The following is a 14,849-nucleotide window of genomic DNA, read 5'->3' as shown; positions in this document are numbered from 1 at the left end:
TGGGATTTCCTTAAAAAGTTAAACATAGGGCCACCGTACGACCCAGCAATTCCAGAGCTGAGCCTATACCCAAGAGAACGGAAAGCCTGTGTCCACGCAAAAACCTGGACACGAATGTTCAGGGCAGATGTATTCACAACAGCTGGAAGAAGAAACAACCCCAAAGTCCACGAGCTGCTGAACGGATAAACAAAATGTGGTCTATCCACACATGGATAAAAAGGAACGAAGTTTTGACACATGATACAATACGGACGAACCTTGAAAATGCTATGCAGAGTGCAAGAAGCCAGTCACAGAGGCTCACGGGTCTAATGATTCCGTTTGTACGGAAATGTACATGCAGAAAGCAGATGAGTCGTTGGCAGGGGCCGCGGAGGGTGGGGGGAAAGAGAGTGACTGCTGATGGATATGGGGTTTGCATTTGGGGTGATGAAAATGTTCCTGAATTAGGTTGTGGGGATGGTTGCACTGCCCTTGAATCTACTGAGCACTGAAGAATTGTACCCTCTATGTGGGTGAACTGTGCCGTATCTGAATCAGATCTCAATAAAACTGCTAAAATTAAAAAGACGGTCAGGGGCCTGGCTGCACCCTCAGGTCCTCCGCTGAGAGGGCCGAGGGTCACAGGGAAGCTTTCCCGGCCCTCCGCTTGGGGGTCTCGGACCCTGAGCAGCAACACGGAGCCCAGGGCTGCCTCCCTCAAACTGGGGTCCTCGTGCCCCCGATGAGGCTCCACCTCAAAGCCAAGACAAGGGCTACCGACCCTCGGGCTTCGCTCCCCACACTCGCGTCAACACACCAGCCCTCCCCAGTCCCCATGTCCGCTCAGGCTGCTCCACCGGACGGCACAGAAGCAGAGGGATGGACTAAATGCAAACGAGGCCATGCCAGCCCGTTTAAACCTTCCAACCGCTCCCCCCGCATTGAGGATAAAATCCAATCTCTTGGAGGAACCCCCTGGCCTCCTCTGGCCCCTGCACCCTGCTCCCCCACTGCAGCCACCCTGACTGCACCCTCCCTTCCTGGACACGCACAGCCCGCAGCCCCCACAGGACCTGGGCACTAGCTCTCCTCTCTGCCTGGGTGCTGCTCCCCAAGACCACCCCACTGCTGACACCCCACTGCTCCCCGACACCACCCCACTGCTGAGTCCCCGCTGCTCCCCGACACCACCCCACTGCTCCCCAACACTGCCCCACTGCTGACACCCCACTGCTCCCTGACACCGCCTCACTGCCAAGTCCCCGCTGCTCCCTGACACCACCCCATTGCAGACACCCCACTGCTGAGTCCCCACTGCTCCCCGACACCACCCCTCTGCTCCCCAACACTGCCCCACTGCTGACACCCCACTGCTCCCTGACACCGCCTCACTGCCGAGTCCCCGCTGCTCCCTGACACCACCCCATTGCAGACACCCCACTGCTCCCCGATACCGCCCCACTGCTGACACCCCGCTGTTCCCTGACACCACCCCACTGCTGAGACCCCACTGCTCCCTGACACCACCCCATTGCAGACACCCCACTGCTGACACCCCACTGCTCCCCGACACCGCCCCACTGCTAAGTCCCCACTGGTCCCCGACACTGCCTCGTTGGTGCCCCTCACTCTCAAATGTCTGGTGCTCACAGGCCTTGCCCGAGCACCCAGCCTCGCCCCCGTCCTCCCTCTACCTCTGCAGCTCCTCCAAGACGGCGCCTTGTCTCACCTCCAGCGGTGCAGCCATCACTCTCGGACCTGATGCTGTGTGCACAGGTGTTTGCTTCTCACTGGAATACCAGCTCCCTGGGAGCAGACTTTTTCTGTTTGTCCACCATCGCATGTCCAGAAGGCACGCCCTCAGGAAGGACTTCCTGGAGCCCAGTGGCTGTGGGGCCCCTCGTACCCCAGAGAAGGCGGCATTGGGAAGCTGGGGCTCCAGGACGTGAGGAGCTCGGGTTGCATGTAAGCCCCTATGAGCTGCGGAAACTCAGGCAAGCCACTTAACCTCCCTGAGCTTCAGTTTCCTGAACCTGGAGACAACAACAGCACCTACTTCAAATGGCCACATGAGCCTTAAATGAGCTAAAGCCTACGGCAGGTTTAATTGGTGTCCAGTGTGTAGAAGTGCTTAATAAGCATTAGCACCATCACTTCCTCAGCTTGTTTTTCATGGCTCTTTGGGTGGCCTTCCCGGGCCACGGCCCCTGGCACATACGAGGCGCTCAGCAAATGTCTGTCGAATGATTAAAGACACTAGAGATATCCGAGGCAAAATCACACGGTTTTCAAGGGCATCACAGAGGCAAACACATTTTATCAAGCCTTTAATTTTTACAGAATGAATATTCCCTTTGCAAAGCAAAAGACCCAAGACACACAGAACCACAAGCAGCACTTCCTGGGGAATCTGCAAGGACTGGGTCAGATGCCTTCAGAAGCGGCCACCATGGCGAGATTCTTAAGACACTCACCAAACAAAATTGAGGAGCGCCGATCTGCTCAGACCGAAGGACGCACAGAGGGCTGCGTGCAGCCTGTGCACCTCGCTGCAGTGGGCCTTCGCCAGGGGACGTGGGCTGAGTAAAGGAAATCAGCCCAGACTGCACAAGGCGGGGGCAGCAGCAAGCGGACATCGTGCTTGGCAGACGCAGCTACAGGTCACTGGCGGACCCCGAGACAGCATCACTGGACTCCCCTCTGAGGGTGCCCCCAGTAGGCAAAGGGGGTGGAACTGAGGGATGGAGCGGCCGTGGTCTCTGTTTCCGCATGAGCCCGTGGACTCATCGTGGTGGTTTTAGCGATTATTGTCATGCACTGGGAATACAACACAGGCCTCCAGGGCCCAGGGACCCCTGTGTGTGAGGCTTACCCAAGAAAAAGGCCGTCTTTCCGACCAGAGGCGCTGGCCTTGGGGAAGCCATTCTGGTCTCCCACGGGTAATTTGGTCATGACACCTCTTCCTCACCCTGGAAGACCACCCCAGCGCAGGCAGCCCCCTCCGGACCCCTGCACACCCCCCATGAGAAAGCCTGTTGCTTGAGGCTACAGGAAACCTGAGAGATGTACGCACAGGCCCTGCCTTCACGGAGCTTATCGTCTCAACTGGACAAGAGAACGCAGCCACCAGGAGCTTTGACCACTTGGAAAGAGCCAGGGCTTTGGGGCCAGAGCCGGGGTCCTTGGGCTGGCACCACTTCCCCAGCCCTGTGTCCTTGGCCAAATCTCAAGACATCTCCGAGCCTCAGGGTCCCGGCTGTGACATGTGACAAAGCACTGTCAGTCACACCAGTGACGTAACCGGAATAAGAACAGGGCAAGTAAAACAATGCTTAGGAAGCCAGATGAATCCCCCCAAGCCTTTTAAAACTCCCCAAAAAGCAAGCCTCTATTGGGATGACATGTTTAGTTCAACTGGCGGGCTAAGGGGTTATCGTCACATCCCTCAGGTACAAAATCCATTTAAAACCCTACAGAATCAGGGCAAACTTGAAGCCACCTCAAGAAGAAAAATAAAAGACAGGAAATTCCCTCTAAGGATACACCACAAATAATAAAGAGTGACTTCTGCCTCCACGTGCCACTGTTAGGTGCCAGCTCCTGGGGAAGGAACATTGTCCATTTACTCATCTGGTGTTGACTACGGCTGGGAACTCAGTTATTTTCTTTAAAACCCACGTTCAACCACACACTTTTACACATTAAAGTTTCATCAGACCTGCTGGGTCCTATCTAGATGAGGTGTTGTCCTCTCAGGTGAAGTTCCCACCACCGGGAGCAGAGGCTCTGTGCCGGCGTTCTAGTCTGCTAATGCTGCCGGAATGCAAAACACCAGAGACGGATTGGCTTTTATAAAAGGGGGTTTATTTGGCTACACAGTTACAGTCTTAAGGCCATACAGTGTCCAAGGTAACACATCAGCAATCGGGTACCTTCCCTGGAGGATGGCCAATGGCATCCGGAAAACCTCTGTTAGCTGGGAAGGCACGTGGCTGGCGTCTGCTCCAAAGTTCCGGTTTCAAAATGGCTTTCTCCCAGGACGTTCCTCTCTAGGCTGCAGTTCCTCAAAAATGTCACTCTTAGTTGCACTTGGGGTATTTGTCCTCTCTTAGGTTCTCCGAAGAATCTGCTTTCAACAGCCGTCTTCAAACTGTCTCTCATCTGCAGCTCCTGTGCTTTCCTCAAAGTGTCCCTCTTGGCTGTAGCTCCTCTTCAAAAGTTCACTCTCAGCTGCACTGAGTTCCCTCTGCCTGTCAGCTCATTTATATGGCCCCACTGACCAAGGCCCACCCTGAATGGGTGGGGCCACGCCTCCATGGAAATATCTCATCAGAGTTATCACCTACAGTTGGGTGGGGCGCATTCTCAAGCAAATCTAATCAGCACCAAATCGTCTGCCCCACAAGACCCCATCAAAGAATGTGGCTTTTTCTGGGGGACATAATACATTCAAACTGGCACAGCTGGTTTTTATATATTATATCCCCCAGAAAAAGCCATATTCTTTGATGCAATCTTGTGGGGGCAGATTGCTTAATCTTTTTGAATAGGGTGTGAACCTGACCCACCCAACTGTGGGTAATGTCTTTGATTGGATTATTCCCATGAAGATATGGACCCTGCCCATTCAGGGTGGGTCTTGATTTAATCACTGGTGTCCTATAAAAGAGCTCACAAACAGAAGGACCTCAGAGCAGCTAAGAGTGACATTTTGGAAAGCAGCCAGGAGAGACAGTTTGGAGACAGCTGTTGAAAGCAGACTTTTGCTGATACTTTGGGGATGCTAGCCCAGCTTTCCTCTGGAGAAGCTAAGAGAGGACAAAAAGCCCCAAGAGCAGCATTTTGAAGAATGCACAGGAGCTGAGAGAGGAGCTGGAACACAACCCAGGATCAGCAGATGCCAGCCACGTGCCTTCCCAGCTGACAGAGGTTTTCCGGACACCATTGGCCATCCTTTGGTGAAGGTATACTTGTGTTGATGCCTCCATCTGGACATTTTCATGGCCTTCAGACTGTAAACTTGTAACTAAATAAACCCCCTTTATAAAAGCCAATCCATTCCTGGTATTTTGCATACCGGCAGCATTAGCAAACCAGAACAGGCTCCAACCAAAATGCCTCAACCATGAAAGGCCACCCACAAAGTGTGAGGGGAAGTCAGCTTCCCCACACGTTCTGAAATACCTCAACCTGTTTCAAAACACAGAGCCATGCAAACTATTAATTTGCATATTCCTCAAGGTTTTTCTGTAATTGGTCATATTAGGTTGACTCACTTGAAATGGCCAATTTTTGACAGTTGTTGACCCACACGGTGGCAATTTCTTACAGTCAACCTAGTCTAAGGCAAAACAATCCCGTCTACAACAAAACAGAAACACGTCAGAATATGACCAGAACTGTTTTAGAGAGAATTGTTTTTCCTTAAATTGTCAATATGATCCACCCCAAGTGTGAGCCCAGGCCTTTCACTCAACTATCACCAACTGCCCGGCTGCACACGCAGGTGTGACCCTAGGGCACAGTCCAGGCTGGTAAAGACACCGGCTCGGGCCAGTGGCCTCGGAGGGTCCAACTGAGCTCAGCAACAAGGATCAGGTGGGACGGGAGCTGGGCAGCAAAAGCGTCTTGGTCCAGGGCCCATCGCGGCTCACAGCGGCCAGGAGGGACTCCACCGGGCACCCACCGGGACCTGCCTGCCGGGGACCGAGGCCTGGGGAAGCCACGTCAATCTTCCACGTGACAAGGTCTTGGGAAGACAGAACAGGGTGCATCATTTTGTCTTTTGCCACCAAACTTCCAAAAATATGTGAGGACACGGCCAACCCAGGTTTCTTCTCCCCTGCTCCTACCTGCCCACCCCCGGACCTGTTCTTCAGCCTCTTAGGGTCGGCCACCACCCGGGCAGGGAGACGCCCTCCAGGACATGAAGCCACAGCCAAAGAGGACAGAAGTCCTTCCACAGTTAAGTGGAAAGAATACAGATCAGAAATGCACCGAATCGAGAGGCTTCTCAGGTCTCCGAAGCCCTGAGAGCTTGTGACAGATTCTTTAGACTTTGGACTTGGAGAACTCCACCGTGGAGGAACGCTCAAAACCAACCCTTTACAACAAAATTCTTTTAAATATTAGCCAAGTAATTCTTCCTTAAAAGTCTCTAATGAGTGCTTGCTTCGGCAGCACATATACTAAAATTGGAACAGCACACTTAAAGTAGATTAGCATGGCCCCTGTGCAAGGATGACATGTAAACTCACGAAGCGTTCCGTATTTCTACATGAAAAAAAATCTCTAATGAGAGGCCAGACATGTACTGTAGTTTACATCAGCGTGGTAAGGAGCACAGGCTGGTAAGGAGGACATGTGACCAGTTACCAGCTGGGACTCTTGGGTGGGCCCTTCCCCTCTCTGAGTTCTCGGACGTGAATAATAACACAATCTACCTCGCAGGGTCTCCCGACAATGAAAGGAGACAGAGCGCTTAGCAGGGGCCTGGGAGGCAGATACCAAGTTTGCCCACGTGGACTGCATCGATGTCAATGCCTGGGGGTGACAGTTTACCTGTAAAACACCTTTGGGGGAAACTGGGAAAGTCTACGGGAACTCTGCCTACTGTTTTTACATCTGCAGGCACATCAACAATTAATAAAACTTCCAAAAAAAAAATATGTTAGCCAGTGCTATTTTCCTCATGAAGACCATGAATCCTGCCAGAGAAGAAACACTGAAGAAACACTCAAGGGTCCTTTTCGTTCTTCATGAAAACCCAAAATAATTATCTCTATATACTTTTGTGATGGGGAAAAAAACAAATGAGAAGGTAGGAATAAAACAACTTCTCAATATTACTTTACTGCAATGGGACTCTATTTAATTGTTGTCTTCCTTTATGAGCATAATAAACTCCAATAGCACCTCATTCATTCATTCATTCATTCATTCCACCAACACTGGTAGAGCACCATGGCTGGGCATGGGATTCATCAGAGAACAAGTTGAATTTGGTTTTAAACTGCATTTAGGTTTGCTTGCTGTTTTGTTTTTTGCCTACTAACGGGCTGCCAGAACCTTTCAGAAAGGAAGGGGTGTGTATTTATTGAGCACCTACTGTGTACCTGGCTTTGCACGAGGCACAAGGGCTTTGGTGGGAGCAAAAGTAGACACACTTTTGTCCTTCAGAAGCCCATCGTTTGCTTGATGTTAAAACAAAAATAAACACACAAATCTGCAAACTGCAAACGTGTGGGAAGGAAGAGCAGGGGCTCTGAGCCTCTGGAACCGAGACCCAAATTCAGCCTGGGTGGCCTGGAGTCCTCTCTGAAGAAGTGACACGGAGCAGTACACAGGTTCTGGAATGAGGAGTGGAGCAGGAAGCAGAGCAGGAAGACGGCAGCTCCTGCAGGAAGGCCCCGGGGCAAGGCAGGTGGGCACTGAAAGCACAGCGCCCGGTCCTGGAGTGGCACGAGCAGGATGAAGCCAGAGCAGCGGGCGGGGGCAGCCTGTGACGGGGGCTGGAGCCCCGCGTGGGGGAGTTCAGCATCGCACACACCTGATCCCTGTGAACTGAGAACACTCCCTGTCCTTCAGCGGGATGTAGGCTCCCAGGGCACAGGGCCTCTGTCCCAGTTTGGTTCCCTGCCATACCCCTAATGCTCAGTGTTACGGGCTGGCAAGACACTCGGGGTGTTTGTGCTGAACGAGCGAATAAACCAGCGACTCCTTCCCACCAAGGCCCCTCTGCCTCTACCTTTCTAAATTTTTCTTATTTTGTAACCTTCTGAGAATGATGTCACCTCTTCTAAATACTCAAGAGCCTGTGGACAAGCAAGTTGGCATCGCCAATGAGTTCCTCCAAGCACTCAGGAAATAGCATCAGTCTTAGGCAGCTCTTGGAGAGAACCTAGAAAGGGGACACCTGTTTCATGAGGGCAGCAGAACCAGAAAAGGGCACCACTGGAAAGGAAAGTGACAGGCCAGCCTCTCTCAGGAACGCAGATATGGAAATCCTAAACAAAATGTGGGTTGATCAGAGCCAAGCACATGCAGGAAAATAAAAGATCCCAACAAGTTATTCCAGAAATGTAACATTTGCAATATCAATCAGTGGAACCCACATTAACCGAACAAAGGAGAAAAATCATGTCATCGTTTCAGTAGATATCAAAATAGTGTTTGACACATGAAAAAATGTTCAGCTTCACTAGCTATTACAGAAATGCCAATTAAGACCACAATGAGATACCATCTCACACCAATTAGAATGGCTGCCATTAAACAAACAGGAAACTACAAATGCTGGAGGGGATGTGGAGAAATTGGAATTCTTATTCATTGTTGGTGGGACTGTATAATGGTTCAGCCACTCTGGAAGTCAGTCTGGCAGCTCCTTAGAAAACTAGATATAGAGTTACCCTTCGATCCAGCAATTGCACTTCTCGGTATATACCTGGAAGATCTGAAAGCAGTGACACGAACAGATATCTGCACACCAATGTTCACAGCAGCATAATTCACAATTGCCAAGAGATGGAAACAGCCCAAATGTCCTTCAACAGATGAGTGGATAAAGAAAATGTGGTATATACACATGATGGAATACTACGCGGCAATAAGAAGGAACGATGTCGTGAAACATATGACAACTTGGATGAACCTTGAAGACAATGCTGAGCGAAATAAACCAGGCACAAAAAGAGAAATACTATATGCTACCACTAATGTGAACGTTGCTGGGGGAGAATGCAGGGGTCTTGGGCTTCCCCACCTCGATCGTTGCTGATGTGCTCACAGACATTAGGGACTTGTGGTTTGATGGGCTGAGCCCTCAATCATGGGATTTGCCCTTGAGAAGACTGTTACTGCAAAGGAAAGGCTAGACTTGCATATAATTGTGCCTAAGTGTCTCCTTCTGAATGCCTCTTTGTTGCTCAGATGTGGCCCTCTCTCTCTAGCTAAGCCAACTTTGCAGATGAAATCACCACCCTCCCCACTACACAGGATCTGACACCCAGGGGTGTAAATACCCCTGACAACGTTGAATATGACTCCTGGGGAGGAATATGGACCCAGCATCGTGGGATGGAGAACATCTTCTTGACCAAAAGGGGATATGAAATGAAATGAAATAAGTTTCAGTGGCTGAGAGATTCCAAAAGGAGCCGAGAGGTCACTCTGGTGGGCACTCTTACACACAATATAGAGAACCATTTTTGGTTCTAATGACTTGGAATAGCTAGCAGTAAATACCTGAAACTATCAAACTACAACCCAGAACCCTTGAATCTTAAAGACGATTGTATAAAAATGTAGCTTATAAGGGGTGACAATGTGATTGGGAAAGCCATATGCACCACACTCCCCTTTGTCCAGTGTATGGATGGATGAGTAGAAAAATGGGGGAAAAAAAAAAAAAGAAGCACCTAGTGATCTTTTTTACTTTAATTGTTCTTTTGCACTTTAATTTTTATTCTTATTACTTTAGTGTATGTGGTAATGAAAATGTTCAAAAATTAATTTTGGTGATGGAGGCACAACAATATGGTGGTACTGTGAACAATTGATTGTACACTTTGTATGACTGCATGGCATGTGAATATATCTCAATAAAATTGAATTATTAAAAAAAATAGTGCCTGATAAAACTCCATGCCCAATCATGATTAAAGACCGTTAGCAAATTAGAAATAGAAGGGAACTTTATTAATCTCATAAACGATATATACAAAACACCTGTAGCAAACTCCCACTAACTGATGAACTACTGAAAGCTTTCCTTCTGAGGTCAGGAATGAATGGAGGATGCCTGTCTAAAGTTGGACGGGAGGTTCTCGCCAATGCAATAAGGAACAAAAAGTGTGAAGAGTGGCAAGGAAGAAATGAAGCTACCTTTTTTTCAGAGAAATGGTTTTGTACTTAGAAAATCCAAAAGAATCTCTAACATTAAAACAAGTTATGTTAGTAAGTTTATTACAAACACAGTCTATCAAAAAAATAAATTGTACCTGTACAGACCACCATCAAAGAATTATAATATTTAAATAATGAGCTCAGTTAAATATCCTCCAAAAAAGCAAATGTCCTGGCTTAAATATAACGAAAGTTATGCATAAGACCTCTACACAGAAAGTGTTACTGAAAGAAGAGAAAAATAACTTAAATGGATAGCGGGACATACCATGTCCATAGAGTGAGAGACTGAATGTTTTAACGACGTCATTTCTTCCAAAGCTGGTCCACTGGGTCAATGAAATGCCACTCAAATCCCAACAGGTGTTACGATTCTGAATTTTAAACAGAAATGCAGAGGACCAAGATGAGCTAAGACCACTGGGAGAAGAAAAATAAAGTGACAGGACTGATTAAAGATCTACAATTATTAGGACAATGTGCTATTGATTCAAGGACAAAAAGATCAATGGAACTGAATATGGAGTCCAAAACAGATCCACACTGATACAGTGACTTGATTATGAGGAAGGGAACACAGCTGTGCGGTGGGAAAAGAACGTCCTTTTGACACATGGTGCTGAATCAAGTGGATAACTATATGGGAAAAATTATTTTTGAGCCTTTCCTCATGCCATACACAAAAAATCAATTCTAGATCTAAATATGAAAGCTAAAACAACAAAACTTCTACAGACCACACAGCTGTGCAGTGGGAAAAGAATGGTCCTTTCAACAAAGGGTGCTGAATAAACTGTGGCGAAAATTGATTCTTGAGCCTTCCTTCAAACCATATACAAAAATCAATACTGTTCTAAATGCAGAAGCTAACACAACAAAACTTTTAAAGAAAACATAGGAGAAAATCATCATTGTTTAGGGTAAGCAAATAGTACTTAAAAAAGAGGCAAAAAAGCAAAAATATTGATAAATTGACCTATATTAAAATTAAATACTTATCAAAAGACACAATTACGGGAATGAAAAGGTGAGTCACACTGTGGGCAAATATATTTGCTCCAGTTTGCTAGAGCTGCCATCATGCAAAATACCAGAAATGGATTGACTTAAAAACAGGGTTTATTAAGTTACAAATTTACAGTTCTAAGTCCATAAAAGTGTCCAAAGAAGGCATCAACACTAGCATACCTTCACTGATGAAAGGCTGATGGCATCCGGAACTCCTCTGTCAGCTGGGAAGGCACGTGGCTGGCACCTGCTGGTTTTTTTCCTCCCAGGTTGAGTTTCAAAACCGCTTTCTCCAAACTGTCTTTGAGCTTCAGTCTCTCTTAGCTTCCTTAAGCTCTCTGTTTGGTTTTTCTGGGGCATTTCTCTCTCAGCTTCTTGGGGTCCTCTTTTAGCTTCTCCAGAGCAAACTCTGGGCTTCACCTCTTAGGTTAGCATCTACAAATGTCCTTCTGCCTGCATCTCCCAGCGTCTCCAAGCATCTGAGTCGGTATCGGCTATTAGCTTCTCTCCAAAATGTCTCTCTCAGCTTCTCCTCTGAGCTCCCCTCCGTAAGCTCTCTCAGTGGACTCCAGTGATCTAGTTAACACCCACCCTGAATGGGTGGGGTGACATCTCCACGGAAATAATTCAATCAAAGGTCTCAGCCACAGTTGGGTTAGTCACGTCTCCATGGAAACAATCAAAATGTTTCGCCCTAATCAAAAGACTAATAAGTCTTCCCCCACAAGGTCGCATTAAAGAACATGGCTTTTGTGGGGGACTTAAAAGATTCAAACCAGAACAATCTTCAACCAAGCATTCATGTCCAGAATATATAATTTTAAAACTCTTAGAAATCAATATTAAAAAGATCGGCAACCCTATCCCACTCAATTAATGGACAAAAACTCAACGGGCACTTCCCAAAGAGGCTATATAAACGGCCAATGAGAGGAGCTCAACCTCATTAGTTTTCAAGGAAATAACAAACTGAAATGCAATAATTCTGTATAGGTACCAAAATGGCTAATTTTTTTCTAGAAATAGCTGCTTCCAGTGTTGAGACTATCAAGCAATGAGGAATCACACTTGCCAGTGGGAGTACACACTGGTTCAACCACTTTAGAAAACTGATGTTGTCTGCTAACGTTGAACACACACAAGCCACACAATCCAGCAACTCCTCACCAAAAACAAAACCAAAATGCACATACTAGGATGTTTCTAGTGACACTATTCATAATAGCTAGAAACTAGCAACAACCCAAATGTTATTAACAGTAGACTGGACAAATTGCGGGATATTCAGACAATGGAAAACTACAAATAAAGAGAATGAACAATCTGTGGCTACATCCAACAGTAGGGCTCAACCTCAGAAACATAATGCTGAGCCAAACAAGACAGATACAAAAAAAATCATATATTGTATGATCCAATTACATAATGTTCAAAAACATGTAAAATGGATCTGTGGTGCTGTCACTCAATCTAGTGGCTATCTTTGGGGTATAGTGACAGGAGGTGCAGAGGGGAGCTTCTGGGCTTCTGGTTTTGCTCCTTTTCCTGAGATTTCAGAGGTACATCCACTTTGGGAAAATAGGCTGAACTGCCCACTTATTACTTAGGAGTTTTGCATCTTCATGTGAATGTTATATAGCAATAAAATGCTTCTAAAATTTTTTTCAGTTTAAAAAAAAAAACCTATTGAACATCTGTTCTGTGCAAGATAATGTTCCACGATTTGCAGAAAATGCAATTTGCAGAAAATGCAAAAAGTACCAATCACGCCCAGGCGTCTACAAAAATGTAAATAGAAAAACAAGCAAACTTGTTGAATGAGTGAAACTTTTCTGGCCTCTGCTTGCCCCATGGATGCAAACGGATGCCCAAGACAGCATAATTCAAAGAGTTTCCACAGAGCCTGGAAGGTGATTTGATTTCCTGGCATCCACCATGAGTCACAACAAGAATTCAACCCCTAGACTCTGATGTGAGCCAAGGAGGCATCCTTGCTTTGTTCACCCAGCGTGATTGTACATCTTGATTTAACGCTTTGGTTTGAAAACAGAAATGAAGAAATACAAAAACCAGATTAATCAAGTAAGTATACTTTCAAGAGTAAATACAAAGAACTGCTAGAAAAATCTGTTAACATACTAAATGTTTGGTAATTACAAGTAGCACTGAAACTTAAATTTGCTTAGTTTGGAGGCGAGAAACAAAAAGTCACTAAACACAGCATATAATTGCTTCCGAAATTTAATCAAATGATAGAGCTGATTGTAAGTTGCCAAAAACGTACAAGTGAACCAGAAAACGACCTGAAAGAAACGATGCAGTCAATGTGACGACTACGTGGGAGTGACCTCTCGTTGGCAAACGCTGTGGCGGGCTGTGAAGCACATTAAGACACAGTCTTGGTGTTCAAGATACTCCCAGTCAATGGTGAAGCAAAGGCATCCCCACAAATCACCAGAACCCCCTGGAGAACGTGGGAAGTTCCTGCCCAGAGGGAACCAAGGTGAAAAAGGACAGCACTGAAGGGTACTTGGACCCAGACACGCACCTTGAAGCTCTGATGGTTGGTACAGCCGGCCATGCGCAAGCACTAGTCCGCGGCTCCACCACGCAAGTCCCCATGGAACGTCAGGTGGCTTCGGTCAGGATGGAAGGAAATCACCAGTAACGGGGCACCACGCCTCCCCCAAGGGCACAATAACTAACAGAATCACAATCAGATACTTGGGGAAAAGCTACGTTGGAGATCTACCTGCTACCTACACTAAGATAAATTCCAGTTAAATTTTTAAAGTTCAAATGTAGAAAATCTAGAAAAAATAAATGAGTCACTTATGATGAATTTTTAAAAGAAACAGAAGCAGTCAAGAACTAAAGAATGGTTAGTCCTCATCACATAAGAATCTGAAACTTTTAATCCAAAACCCATACTAAAACAAAGTCAAATGATGAACTCTGAGATATAGTCACAATAAGTAACATAGGGTAAAATCCTTAATATGTAAAGACCTCTTTAACATCAATAAGGAAAACACACATTTCCCCTCCCCTATCTCCAGATGAAAAGTATCCAAAAGACTTCTACAGTGTTCAGAAGAGGAAACAAAAGCAATCAATAAATAACTGAAAAGAACATTCACCTTTATAAACTACCCAACAAAGAAAATTAAATAATGAGTTTCCATTTTTGCCAATCAAATTGGTAGTTGTTTTTTAAATCAATCCCCAGGCTTGGAAAGATTTGGAAAGATGAACATTCTCGTGCACTGCAGTTGGGAATGTAAATTCACTGAGAACAGTTTGGCAATGTGTATCAAGAGCTCTAAAAAGTTTATACCCCTTGACAATAATAATATTTCTAGAGAAATAATAGATATAGACGAAACCTCACACACATGACAACCACCCAAATACCCCAACAGTGAGAGGGATAGTTCAATAAATTGTACAAGAGGGTAGGACAGAAGTTCAAGCACCCAATAAAAATCATGTATCTGAGAAATATTTAATGATACTGAAAAATACTCAAGATGCAGTGCCATATTCAAAATCAAGATATGAAATAATAAATATAACATGGTATCAATTCTATAAAATATTTTCCATGAGTATGTATGCATAAAGAAGGATGAAGGGAACATATATGAATATTTGCCCTGAGTGATATGGTTAGGGTGATTTCCATTTTCTTTATAAATTTCCTATAATGAGCATACAGCACTCTCAGTCTTGGAAGAAAAATTACAGTTTCCTGAGGGGCTGGCATTTGAACTGGTCTTCAGGATGGGTAGGCTCCTACAGGTGGGGAAGGGCTTTCAGAGAGAGAGAAGGGGTGACAAAGAGCAAAATGTTGGGTGAGATGCCAAAGGAAAGTCATGGTCAGGTGAGAAGGGAGAGGTGGCGGCAGATCTGAAGGCCTTGAATGCCAAGCTAAAGGCTAACGATGATGA

General features: G+C 46.2%; 1 protein-coding gene and 1 non-coding gene across 5 annotated transcripts in view; one reads left to right on the top strand and one right to left on the bottom strand.

Annotated features, from left to right (window-relative positions):
• Positions 1–14,849, bottom strand: part of PHACTR3 (phosphatase and actin regulator 3) — a 237,698-nt gene that overhangs the window by 115,968 nt on the left and 106,881 nt on the right. The window lies entirely within an intron of this gene.
• On the top strand, positions 6,150–6,260 carry LOC119516222. Its single transcript, XR_005213234.1, has one exon. It is a non-coding gene; the product is annotated as a U6 spliceosomal RNA (small nuclear RNA).

The sequence above is a fragment of the Choloepus didactylus genome, chromosome 19 (genome assembly GCF_015220235.1).
Source record: "Choloepus didactylus isolate mChoDid1 chromosome 19, mChoDid1.pri, whole genome shotgun sequence".
Taxonomy (NCBI): Eukaryota; Metazoa; Chordata; class Mammalia; order Pilosa; family Megalonychidae; genus Choloepus; species Choloepus didactylus.
Note: the sequence above shows the minus strand (reverse complement) of the source record. Positions and strands in the feature narration are given on the sequence as shown.